Genomic DNA, 13,756 nt, shown 5'->3' with positions numbered 1-13,756 from the left:
CTGAACCTCGTGGCGTATGTGACGACAACCACGAATCCCTTTTTTACATTTCCAGCGCTTGAAAGATCTTTTTGCTATTTTTATTTTCAACAAACAACAATAACAAACAAAGACTGCTGCAACTATCAGGGGGAATGGGTTCAAGTGATTACCGAGAACAAAATCGTCATTTGTAATCTTTCGGAAAACAGCGAAAGAAATACGTACTCAACAATTGTTCACGATTGACTTCCACGGTGAAGGAATAACATCGTGCAATAAAAATCAAACCCGCAAAATTATAATTTGCGTAATTACTGGTGGTAGGACCTCTTGTGAGTGCGCACGGGTAGGTATCACCGCCCCGCGTATTTCTGCCGTGAAGCAGTAATGCGTTTCGGTTTGAAGGGTGGGGCAGCCGTTGTGACTTTACTGAGACCTTAGAACTATATCTCAAAGTGTGTGGCGCATTTACGTTGTAGATGTCTATGGGCTCCAGTAACCACTTAACACCAGGTGGGCTGTGAGCTCGTCCACACATCTAAGCAATAAAAAAAAATAAAAAAATGAAAATTGCCTGAATACGGAAACTGAACCAACGTTAACGTAAGGATATAAATTGCAGGCATCGCATTCCCTTGAGGTCGCCACTAATTCGCCTCTGCTCGTATCGGAGCCTGCCATAAACAACGGCCGAATCGCCACAGTGACCACAGAACCAATAGTTTAAGAATATTCACGCGAATAAATTAAACAGCACTATGTAGTGGGCAGATTTCCCTAATGGTTGACCGGCGACGATGTTACGACCAAATAGTTTTGATACTCGAAATAAATAATGCTATTTTGTGTACTGGTGGTAGGACCTCTTGTGAGTCCGCGTGGGTAGGTACCACCACCCTGCCCATTTCTGCCGTGAAGCAGTAATGCGTTTCGGTTTGAAGGGTGGGGCAGCCGTTGTAACTTACTTGAGACCTTAGAACTTATATCTCAAGATGGGTGGCGCATTTACGTTGTGGATGTCTATGGGCTCCAGTAACCACTTAACAACAGGTGGGCTGTGAGCTCATCCACCCATCTAAGCAATAAAAAAAAAATATCTGTTGCATAACGGAATATAATATTTATAATGTCGCCCAAAAAATCGACTTAACTTTTTAATTTGAAAAAAAATATTATACCTATATATTATGGTGTGTGTGTGTTTTTTTTTTTTTTTTGTGATAATTAAAAAAAACGAGTCAACCAATCAGAAAAATACTGGATTAAATATTTTTTTGTAATTGGTATATTTTAAGATATGTTTATTGACAATTAGGCAATCAAGGGTTTTTGAGGAGTAAGTCTCCACATACATCAAGGCTACTAGAGTATAATATGTTTGGTGATAAGATTGAAGATATTTTGAATCATAGTTTATTTACATTTAGGGGTAAATAATGTAGACATATACATGATCATAAACATCATCATTTAACTACTACATCATTATACTCGTATATAAGTATCAAATCGTTTAAATCCGCGTATAATCGAGCGGATACATCTGGTCCGCGGTCAGGAGCTGTAAAGACAAGACGCATGGCCGCCTCTAGACAGCGGATTCAGGCTCTACTCTTGGGAACGAAGTGTTTGTAACATTGTATTCTGTAGATATTAGTGGCTTGGAGGGTTTTTCATAATGTAATTCATTCCATGCCTTTATTTTGTATTTTTTTTTCTTAATAATCACAATCAAGTTATAAAGTCATCACCGTCTTCAGCGTGAGAGTACGGCTTCGATTGAATTTTTATTTGATAGTTTTCGTGAGGGTTTGATTTGGGGTTCAGCATACAACGGGAGTAATTTTTTTGTCCTATTAATATATATGCTACATCGGCTCTCTTTTTAGTAATGAGGATAGCAGTGAAGGAGGGTTCAGCAGAAGAATCCAAAAGTCAAATTTAGCTATGACTAAATTCATGATCAAACGCGAAACACGAAAACATCAAATTATATACCTCGTAAATGTCTTGCAACGTAATTAATAAATGCACTTGTTTATTACCTTACAAACTAGAAGACGCCCCACGCTGCTTGGCGGTCGCAGCACATTCCATTTACCAAATTGAGTGAAATATACGTCCCTGAACGCCGTTAAAAACATTAAAAACGCCTTCCGAACTTTTAATATTCTAATAAGACTTTGATTTAATTTCCTTTTATCATTATTTATGTAAGGATCCACGGTAAAAGGCGATAAGTCCGCGTTATTATTTTTTCCGTCGGATATTTTTCGGTTCCCCTCCGAAAATAATCCGTTGCAACACGGAGGGAGGGCTGCAAGGCCACAGCCGCGAAACGAAGCATACTCGATTTTAACAGTCTACGTGAAAACATCTAAGTTTTTGAAACTGTTGTTCTTCAGAATAATACGATTTACTGCTTTGCCTTTAAGGGTCACAATACTATGTACATATAAACAGGTTTAATTGTGACTTTTTTCCCTTACCTATGCTGATAGCCTTGAGAGGCTATTTCAGCTTCTCCTTGACGTGTAGGTGAGCTCACGGGGCTGTACCCGACGTGTTGCTAACGCTGGCCCTAGCAAGAGCAGTACTTCGCAAAATCTACCACGGGATCGGAAACGCGATCCACTGAGAAGATCCGGCGAGAAACTCAGTGGGCTGTGTCTATGGGTTAAATGTGACAACGGTCATATGTCGCTATAAAAATGAATGCCTTTTTGCATGTATGAGATCGTCACTATAACAAAGTACCTATATTCTGTCATTGTTCAAAAGTATTTAGGCTTTTTATGAGGAAAATTGTCGGGTTAAAGCATTAAAAGGTATGCTCAGTGTATTTTGTTCATGTTGGATACTTTTCATATACTAGTATTGGTATGCTCTTTCTTAGTTGAAATAAAAAAGTATTAATGGGCGAATTATTGAATGTTCTAAAAGTGGTTAAACAATAATAAAATACTTAATTGCGTTTTCTGTACAATATTAAGAAAACAACATTTAAAGTTTTTTTTTTTCATTCTTTATTAGAGCCTTTATTTTCCACAAATTATTTTCCCCAGTATTCTTTAATTAAATAAAACTGAACTCGTCTTTATTCTCATTGACAGAGTTCAGTTAATCTATATAAAAAAAAATCCTTTAAAAAAAAAGGTTTTGTACAAAAAATATATAAAAAAGGTTTTTCTTTACACATTACGCTTCATAGGTCATGTTGTTAGTAACCCCTGACATCTGCACTAAGGAATCGAGATACGAAACGGAGATACGCTAGGTTTTATTAGAGCCTGGAAATGTCCCGTATTTGGCTTGGGGCCGCTGAGTGTGAAGCCTCTTATTCTTGTTTTAATATTACTAGTGGTCGCCCGGTAGTCGTAATTCGACTATGATTATGATTATATTTTCAAAGACTATTATACTTCTATAATCACAAATTTCGCCAAGACTACACTATAGAAAAATATTAATAAAGACAAACAATATTTAATCTATTCTCAATTTGACCACAGACGTCAACAACAAAAGTTTGACAATAAATAAATAGTGTGTATGCGTGTGTGCGTCAAATACATGGGAGCGTGTGTAATGCTTTTTTTTATTGATTTTAGAAGAAGATGTATTTTTCAGGCATCATTTAAAAAAATATTAGCATTCGGCACTCCTTCTCTATATTCTCTATAAGTGTGGGAAATTTCATACTCCTCCGTCCGCGCAATTTTCGTAAAAAGGGATACAAAGTTTTTCCTTCACGTATTAATTTTAATATTATATATCTATGTCCGTTCTGTTTAGAGGACGAAGCTGTTTTGTCGATTAATCAAATAAGTGGAATAAAGTCGTAGGTGAAAATGTCTCCGTCGTATGTGATACCTGTCATTATTCTAGTTTGGAAGGTCCAGATTTGTTCTGCGAAAAGTATATTAATATAAATATTTCTTACGCGACTTTTAAAAAGCTGTTACAAAGTTGCACTGTACTGTAAAAACGAAGACCACAGAACTCATATCTAAAGGTATGTTTTTTTTATTGCTTAGTTGGGTGGACGAACTCACAGCCCACCTATTGTTAAGTGGTTACTGGAGCCCATAGACATCTACGATGCAAATGCGCCACCCACCTTGAGATATAAGTTCTAAGATCTCAGTATAGTTACCACGGCTGCCCCACCCTTCAAACCGAAACGCATTACTGCTTCACGGCAGAAATAGGCTGGGTGGTGGTACCTGCCCGCGCGGACTCACAAGAGGTCCTACCACTAGTAAACCACATTTACCACTTAACACCAGGTGTGCCGTGAGCTCGTCCACCCATATAAGTAATAAAAACAAAACAAAAAAGAACTGCTATCATAGAGAAAGGTATTATGGCATTAATCAGCTCCGACCACGTTTTAAATCGATACCAAAGAGGGTGATCCCTTAATGTGTTTGCATAATGTTCGTCATTAAAACATTTATTACGGTACAGTGGCCACCGCCCTCTGTCGGGCCGTTACAATATAACCGAATTACAAGCTAATGGCTTTTTAAAAGACACTACTGCAGCAATCTCCATTCAAAACGAACGTTCCTAAATCTCATGTTACGTATACGTCTCCTGAGTTTCGCTCATCTTCTACAGTTTTTACAGACGTCACATGATTAAAAGTAGGAGATTTATGGATAGGTAATGACTCTTTTTAATAATCGATCTAATGGAGCTGCTTTCAAGTGATAAGTAAAGCCTATAAAGCCCAATATATAAACCTTTAAGTTAACACGTTGACTACCGTGTGTCTTCGATCTTCTTACTAAGGCGCCTTTAGTAGACTGTAAGACGAATCCGAAGATATTAAGGTACATATATTAAAAATAAAAGAAGACAAAGTTAGGCAATTCCGGCGCTTAGTAACAGAAATCGACAAAATTACTTCAGTGCGCCGCGTAGGGCACCGGTGACCTACACGGCAGTCAAAGGGTTAAAATCTCAGTTGTTATAACAACTTTTTTCCCTACTTTATCACTGGTAGCCTAAGAGACTATTCCAGCTAATCACGGAGTGGTAAGTGAATTCACGGGCTCTACCAGACAGAGTTTGCTTACATTAGCCCTAGCAAAAGCAGCGCTTCGCAGTATCGACCACCGGATCGGAATCGCGACCCACTGAGAAGATCCGGCGAGAAACTCAGGGGGCTGTGTCTATGGAGTAGTTCGCACGTCGAACTCTCGAAGGAATAACATAGTACAATAATAACATTACTGGTGGTGGAGCGTCTTGTGGGCCCACACTGGTGAGTACCACCATCCTGTTAATTTGCTTTAAAGCAGTAGTCCGTTTCCGTTTGAAGTTTTCCAGTTTAAAACTGAGACTTGAACTCACGTCTCTAGGTGAGTGGCGGCATTTACGTCGTTGATCTCTATGGTATTCGTTAGTCACTTAACACCAGCTGGGCTGTGAGCTCGTCTACCCGTCTAAGCAATAAAAATAAATGTGTGTGTGTGTGCAAGTCACACACGGTAGAAGTGAAACTTATAAAATAATCGCAAGGGTCAACCACTCCGCAGTGCAATGGAGCAGCCGCACCCCGATGGAACCACATGCATGATCACGGTATCCCGACGCCAGGTAGGTATGATTTAGCAAGAGAAATACGAGAACCTCTATCAACTGTGTAATATCTCGTCACTGCGATTCAGGAATTGTTGAATTTACGTGCAGAGACATCTGTTGATAACAAACTAAATAGAAATAAAATAAACATGGCGCGTAACGGAAGAAATTAAGATGGCGCGTAACCGAAAAACGTTACATACGTTTTACCTCCCTATGTCGATAAAGAAGTTTCACTTCAAAAACTAAAATTGAAAATTCGAATATAGATTTAAAATTCGAGCAGATATTGAAAAATAGCATTTGTCTTAATTTTGAAAAAAATAACAGCCACAGTAAAGGTTAAAAGTCAGTTAAATTAAAAAAAAAAACACACGTCCTGTATATACCGCCGATAGTGTTTATTTACGATTTACAACGTTAAGGGTCAAACGTAGAAGTACGCACAGGAAAGATACAAAAAAGTCCCTTTCCAATAAATTAGTTATAACAATATTTAAAATTTACGAACATCATAATCGCGGTACAATTTATTTTTGTTATGATTCTTCGAGAAATGATGAACTCGAAGATTGTTCTCGCTCGCATTGAGAATCACGACATTGCATATTATTATTAAAAAACCGTTAATCGAATATTATATCGGCATAAATTAATTGATAATTTGAACATGCCTATTCATAGATCTACTGGGAGACGAAACAGTTCGAAAGCTCGCATTTCGAAGCGTAATAGGCATTTCTTATTAATGACTCGTCTGAGTGTCACAAAAAGCCGAGTGCAAAACTAACAGGCGTTCATTTAACAAATGAATCCAGTGACTCGCAGAGCATGATAAATGACACACTTCACTCCTCTTGTGTTCAATTAACATTGGGAAAACTTAGAAGTCATGTCGTGAAAATGAGTGGCGTGAGTTACATTGCTGATGTCTATGGGCTCCAGTAACAGCTTAACACCAGGTAGGCAGATAGCTCCTCCAACCGTCCAAGATATGAAAAAACTGGTTTTACTGGTGGTAGGACCCCCTGTGAGTCCACGCGGGTAGGTACCACCACCCTATTTATTTCTGCCGTGAAGCAGTAATGCGTTTCGGTTTGAAGGGTGGGGCAGCCGTTGTAACTGTACTTGAGGCCTTAGAACTTATATCTCAAGGTGAGTGGCGCATTTACGTCGTAGATGTCTGTGGGCTCCAGTAACTACTTAACACCAGGTGGGCTGTGAGCTCGTCCACCCATTTGAGCATTAAAAAAAAAGTTTTCGACTTCAGTGATATTGAACCATGTACTGGCTAGTGTTTAGTGTGTATTAGTGGATAAACAACATCTTTTACCTTTAAGTATAATTCGACGCTTGAAAGGCAAACGTGACTAAGCGACAATGCGTGAACTTTACAGTAGACTAATTTAAAGTTGAAATACCTGAAAACAAAATTTATTTTAAAGAATTCAGCTGTATTATAATCTAGCTAGTAGCTGTAGGATTGAAATGATTTTAATAGACCTAGAAATATATTTTTTTCGCGCATCGATTAAGGTAATTGCCTATCATTTATGTACAAAGCAGTTATTGTCGCTTAGTCACTTTTGCCTTTCAAGCGTCGATATGCTTATTAGTATACAAACAGGGCGCTCCAGCTCCAATCGGGTCTTTAACAAAATTTTCAACGATATTTGACGTTGTTTTATTTTTTTAATAAAATAACACTTATTGCGGCATAACTATAATAGTTAGACATATGCTATCGCAACACTTTTTGTAAATAATAATGTGTTCAACAAAGTCGTAGTACATTATTTTATCCTATCATCAATAGTTTTCGCAGGAGACGCGATATAAAGAATATTTTAGGTATTTTTTTACACCTTGGGTTACATTATTGAAGTTTTAGTAAGGATCCCTAATTTTGAAAAAAAAATTTTTAGCCTATGTCACTCGGGAATAGTGTAGCTTCCAAACAGTGAAAGAATTTTTCAAATCGGTTCAGTAGTTTCGGAGCCTATTCAATACAAACAAACAAACAAACAAATCTTTCCTCTTTATAATATTACTAGCGACCCGCCCTCGCTTCGCTTCGGAAACATTAAAACACACATGAAACCAAAAAAATAAAATAAAAAAAAAGTAAAAAAAATAAAAAAATAAATTAAAAAAGTAGCCTATGTTCATCAGGGACAATGTCGGCTTCTAATGGAAAAAGAATTTTTCAAATCGGTCCAGTAGTTTCGGAGCCTATTCGAAACAAACAAACAAACAAATCTTTCCTCTTTATAATAATATAATATTATATAGATTTAGATATATAGATAATATAGATATAGATAAACAGGCTATGAACTGTGTGCATTTTGGTATTCTACTATTCAAATTACCCACAAGCGAGATTTAGTATTAGTTTATTCGCTTTCATACTGGATTTCATTTTACGACGCGTACGTTTTAGGATAGACGATTACGAACGATAAAATTAAATATCCTCGCATTCAATTCATATTGTTAGGGGAATAATCTTTTGAAACGTTTACGATTACTTAGAAATTAGAAGCTTTTAGTTACCTTCGGTCGAACATTTGTGCGTTGTAAATCTATCTATATATTAATACGTGAAGCAAAAACTTTGTATCCCTTTTTACGAAAATTGCGCGGACGGAGGTGTATGAAATTTTCCACACTTATAGAGAATATAGAGAAGAAGTGCACAATGCTAATAATAATTTTTTAAACTAATGCATAAAAGATACATTAAATCAATAAAGAAAACATCACACACACTACATATCATGTATTTGGCGCACACACGCATGCATACTATTTATTGTCAAACTTTTGTTCTTTACGTCTGTTGTCAAATTGAGAATAGATTAATTATTGTTTGTCTTTATTAATATTTTTTATAGTGTAGCCTTGGCGAAATTTGTGATTATAGAAGTATAAAATACAATCATAATAGTGTACAAACTTACAATTCCAATTAATTATAGTCGAATTTCGACTACTGCGGGACCTCTAGTATATATAAAAATGAATTGCTGTTCGTTAGTCTCGCTAAAAATCGAGAGCGGCTGGACCGATTTGGCTAATTTTTGTCTTGAATTATTTGTGGAGGTCCAGAGAAGGTTTAAAAGGTTAGATAAATATGAAAATGTTCGGAATGAAATAAAAATAACAATTTTGTTTTTCCTTTGATGTGTCCCCCGTCGGACGGATTCCTTTTATTTGTTTTAAGGTTATTTTATACAAAAGTTCAGGTCTTTTATTTATCGATTGAGGCATTACGAAGTCTGTCGGGTCAGCTAGTTAATTAATAAATGTGTTTTTCGGTGTACTTTCAAATTGTTTGGCCGTTTCTTTTTTGATCCAAGGCCAACAGATGCTGAGTGTAGGTCTGTTCGTACACTTCGACGTCTTGCGACTTCCACTTATGCGTATGCACGCTCTACGGCTCAGATCAACCCATCTTCTACGTGTCGTTTTATGTAACCGTTCTGAACGTGTAAACGACATATGAGAGTTCTTTTTTTGTCTATTTTTCTGGATTTCAATGTTGAAGATCTCGAAATGCATGACTCATTGCGTGTCTTGGTGTTCGCTTGCTTGGTGAGCGATTATGTTTCTGTTCCACACAACATTATTACAATGCTTAAAGACTTGAACCTTTAATTTGCTCAACAGATAGTTTATTTTTTATTCGTGAAAAGAATATGCATAACTTTATTGACCTTATTTACGTCTAGTTTTATTTGCTTTGAACACAGCTAAAAGTCGTGTTTGATTGTCTATGAACACGGTCTATAAAGGCGATAGAAAAGTAGGTCAGAATTGCCAAAGTCAACAATTTACTTAACGCTTTCTTGAAGAATTTTTTCACGATTGAGTCTTTTTTAATTAATTGCATTTAGATAAGCGAACGAGCTCCTGGCCCACTTGGTCTTAGATGGTTACCGAATCTGATAGACATCATAACATGAATGCCGCCAAAACTACCCTGAGAGATTATGTCGAAATCTCATTTTTATTATAAGATGGCTTTACTTACTAATTGGAATACCTGACTGTTTCGTCTCAAAATTAGGCAGAATCGTAGTAGCTTCTTTACAATACACCTTAGAATCAAAAAGTCTTCATATTACAGATCTCTATATCTTGCAATGCACCAATAAGTTTTGCCTCAAATAGTTTTTATTTATTTATTGCTTAGATGGTTGACGAGCTCACAGCCCACCTGGTGTTAAGTGGTTACTGGAGCCATAGACATCTACAACGTGGGCGCCACCCACCTTGAGATATAAGTTCTAAAGTCTCAGTAGATATAACGGCTACCCCACCCTTCAAATCGAAACGCATTACTGCTTCACGGCAGAAATAGGCAGGGCGGTGGTACCTACCCGCGCGGACTCACAAGAGTTCCTACCACCAGTAATTACGCAAATTATAATTTTGCGGGTTTCACTTTTATTACACGATGTTATTCCTTCACCGTGGAAATCAATCGTGAACATTTGTTGAGTACCTACGTAATTCATTCGAAAAATTGGTACCCGTCTGGGATTCGAACACAGGTGCATCGCTCAACACTAATGCACCGGACGTCTTATCCCTTCACTGTTTTGAGGTACTGTTGCCCATCAAAGTCCTCATGTGGAACAACTAAGCCGGGTTCCAGTGGTTTCGACTGACTTCCTTTGTATTGTCGTCCTTAATACCAGCGTATTTGGTGTGAATTAAACATAATATATTTTTTAACACAGCCTCGAGTTCGGATCGCGTGCGCATCGCTCGCGCGTTGTTGCGCAAGCCGCGCTGCTTCGGTGGTTAAACAGGCCGCCTGAATCACTTCCTCTGTGTACACACGTCCTCGCCTTGCAGAACGCTACGTTCCACTTGCAACTCGATCATTCGTTCCATTATTTTAAGTTCAAATAATCATTTTTCACTGGTGGTAGGACCTCTTATGAGTCCGCACGGGTAGGTACCACCACCCCGCCTATTTCTGCCGTGAAGCAGTAATGCGTTTCGGCTTGAAGGGTGGGGCAGCCTTTGTAACTATACTGAGACCTTAGAACTTATATCTCAAGGTGGGTGGCGCATTTACGTTGTAGATGTCTATGGGCTCCAGTAACCACTTAACACCAGGTAGGCTGTGAGCTCATCCACCAATCTAAGCAATAAAAAAAAGTGCAACAATCAATGTTCGCTTATAAGTCATATAATAAGATATAAGATATTCTCTGGTTAGTGACCTTAAATCGAGTCGAAATCTGTGTTAAAGATATTGGGAGCTTTCGGCAATTTGTGTCTAGTGCTTAAATTATAATTGCTCTAATCGTATACAAACTGTTTACTGTCCGAAGAAATCCTAAATTAGGGACATTTAACAAGAAATGTCTGACCACTTCTTTTACACTTATCAGAACGTAATGTTAATTTATATATTGAATTTCAATTCACGAGCTTCCTGATAGCAGTTGTTCATCAATGTAATAACAGAGCTTCGTATAAGTTTACTTTAAAACCCGCAAATATAAATAAATTACATAATAGCTTTTTTGTTTAATGATTATTCCGCTTCTATGCGTAAAATCATAAGTGGAACATGCCAATATCGCGACGAAATCCGCGTTGTACGATTGCTTTTACTTGTAGCATCCGCAGGGGCGTTACACGATACGAATCCGCGGCGTCTTGACGCGAATGACTACATAAATCTTCTTTTTACCCAACTAATTTTATTGTACCCTTAAGACTTGTAGTTAAGGTTCATATTTCGTTGTAGTAATTCAGTACATCGGTGTCCTGTTATTATCTTTGGAGGTCTGATTGTGAGCGATGCGTTTTCATTTGGCACAGTTGTTTTTGTGCCCGACAATTACGTAACACAATTAGAATGATAAACGTGGTTGTAAAATAAATAACGATATACATCCTTTGAACGTTTTACTTGAAAAGTTTGAGTTAATTTTTTTTTTAATTGGCACAGGGTCGGTTTCATTTTGAATTTTGACCTTGTTTTGTCGAGTTTTTCGTCAACGTAAACAGTATTATTTTTAAAACTAGAAACCGATCAATATAGCTTAAATTTAGCTCAATTTAGCTATAGTTTATGTTGTCATATTTAAATTTTTTAGAACAAGTACTCGTTAGTACTGCAACCAACAAATAATAAGCAAACATAGATTCAACGCCTTTTCAAAGTCAATAGTTCAAACATTGTTCGTTCGATCATGAGCGCATTTTTTCAACGGCCGGACTATAATAGTTCGAAATCTGGTAGATAAACGCTGCATCGGAAGGTATGTACCTAGTCCAGCCATAAGTTCTGTTACAAATGAATTTTTTTTTTAAATAATAATAATAATAATAATGTTTTTATTTCAAGTATCCATGACTCATATAAATTGTTAATAAGACTTAGACCTATGTTAGTATTTATATTTACATCACAATGAATTACTGTGGTAACATCCCATGGGAGATGGCACCACAGCGACCCATGTATATACAGTCCAGCCTGCTTGCGATCATGCTCAGGATACTGTTGGAGCTGGCCCTCACTCTGTTTACCAGAGATGCACACCTCTTACGCATGGTAGCGTAAAAACAATCTATGTGCGCGTCTGCAAACATCCCTGATGCGCTACAAAAGCGGGGCAGCACCACCAGCACCCTAAACGCGTTATTGTATTGAACACGGAGAGCATTGTACGATCTTTGAGTATATCCAGCCCACAAGCTGCACGTGTAAAAGTTAGTACAGTAGGCCCTAAAGAGGGTGACCTTGACTTTAAGTGAACACCGTGCAAACCTGCGAGCTATCATGTTTGCACGGTATTATTTTTTATTAATGACGTAATGTAATATTATTAAAATTTATACCTACATAATTTTTTTTTATTGCCCTTGTAGGCAGACGAGCACACGGCCCACCTGATGGTGAGTGGTTACCGTCGCCCATGGACTTCAGCAATGCCAGGAGTAGAGCCAAGCCGTTGCCTACCGCTAATGGCGTAAAATCGAAAGAATTTTTTAAAATAATATGGGTACGTGTTCCAAATTCAAAATAATTAAAAAGTTGAAAAAAAAAAAGAATAGTTTTTATGTAACAGTATTTATGGCCATACTAGTTATATAGGAAGCTAGAGCTAAAACTAGCGACAAATCCATAGACGCCACAATGCCAATTCCGCTAATGTTGAACTCTCTATCGTACAACCGCTGGTTCATCCTTCAACACGCACTGCTTCGCGACGGAAATCGCTGGGCTATTTCCTCAAAAAACCTAAGATAACGGATCTCTTTGTCAGTAATGTACACGTAACAACCTGCGTGCTCTTAAATCGATTATAAAATGAAACTCAGTCAAGGATACAACAATTGCGTATCATGCTCACGATATCTACGGTCTGATAATTTAGTAATCTTTGTATCATAGTTAATTAGACATGATTTTGTTTGGTATGCTATTTACATATTATCATATTAAGGAGATTTTTTTTCTCTTGTTGCATCTTATCTTCTGAAAAACGCATATAATCTTCGTTTTATTTTGTGTTTGTCTAAATGTTAATGTTTATTACTATTTAACGTGACTCATTAATTAATAAATAATCTATTAATATGTCTATTTCTGCCGCAATGCAGTCATGCGTCTGGATAGCTTTATCTATATATATAAAAATGAATTGCTGTTCATTAGTCTCGCTAAAACTCAAGAACGGCTGAACCGATTTGGCTGATTTTGGTCTTGGATTATTTGTGGAAGCCTAGAGAACGTTTAAAAGGTAGATAAATATGAAAATGCTCGGAATTAAACAAAAATAACTTTGTTTTTCCTTTGATGTGTCCCCCGTCGGACGGGTTCCTTTTGTTTGTTTTATGTTTATTTTATACAAAAGTTTAGGTCTTTTATTTATCGATTGAGGCACTACGAAGTCAGCCGGGTCAGCTAGTGTAAGATAATTAAGTTTTTGACCTCACGTCTGAAATTCAAAGGCTATATTGAGTTTAGTGATGTCTTTTATTAAAAAAAAATACACGGACCGATAAGCGAGCTCTCGGTCGATCTAGTATTAAGTGGTAATCGAAGCCATAGACATAACGTATAGAAGCATTAACGCCGCCACCCGCCTAGCGACTTGAGGTGTATGTAGTAATTACGCAAATAAAACGACGAAGAGATCGACGA

Source organism: Bombyx mori, chromosome 21 (assembly GCF_030269925.1).
Source record: "Bombyx mori chromosome 21, ASM3026992v2".
In the NCBI taxonomy this organism is placed as follows: Eukaryota; Metazoa; Arthropoda; class Insecta; order Lepidoptera; family Bombycidae; genus Bombyx; species Bombyx mori.
Note: the sequence above shows the minus strand (reverse complement) of the source record.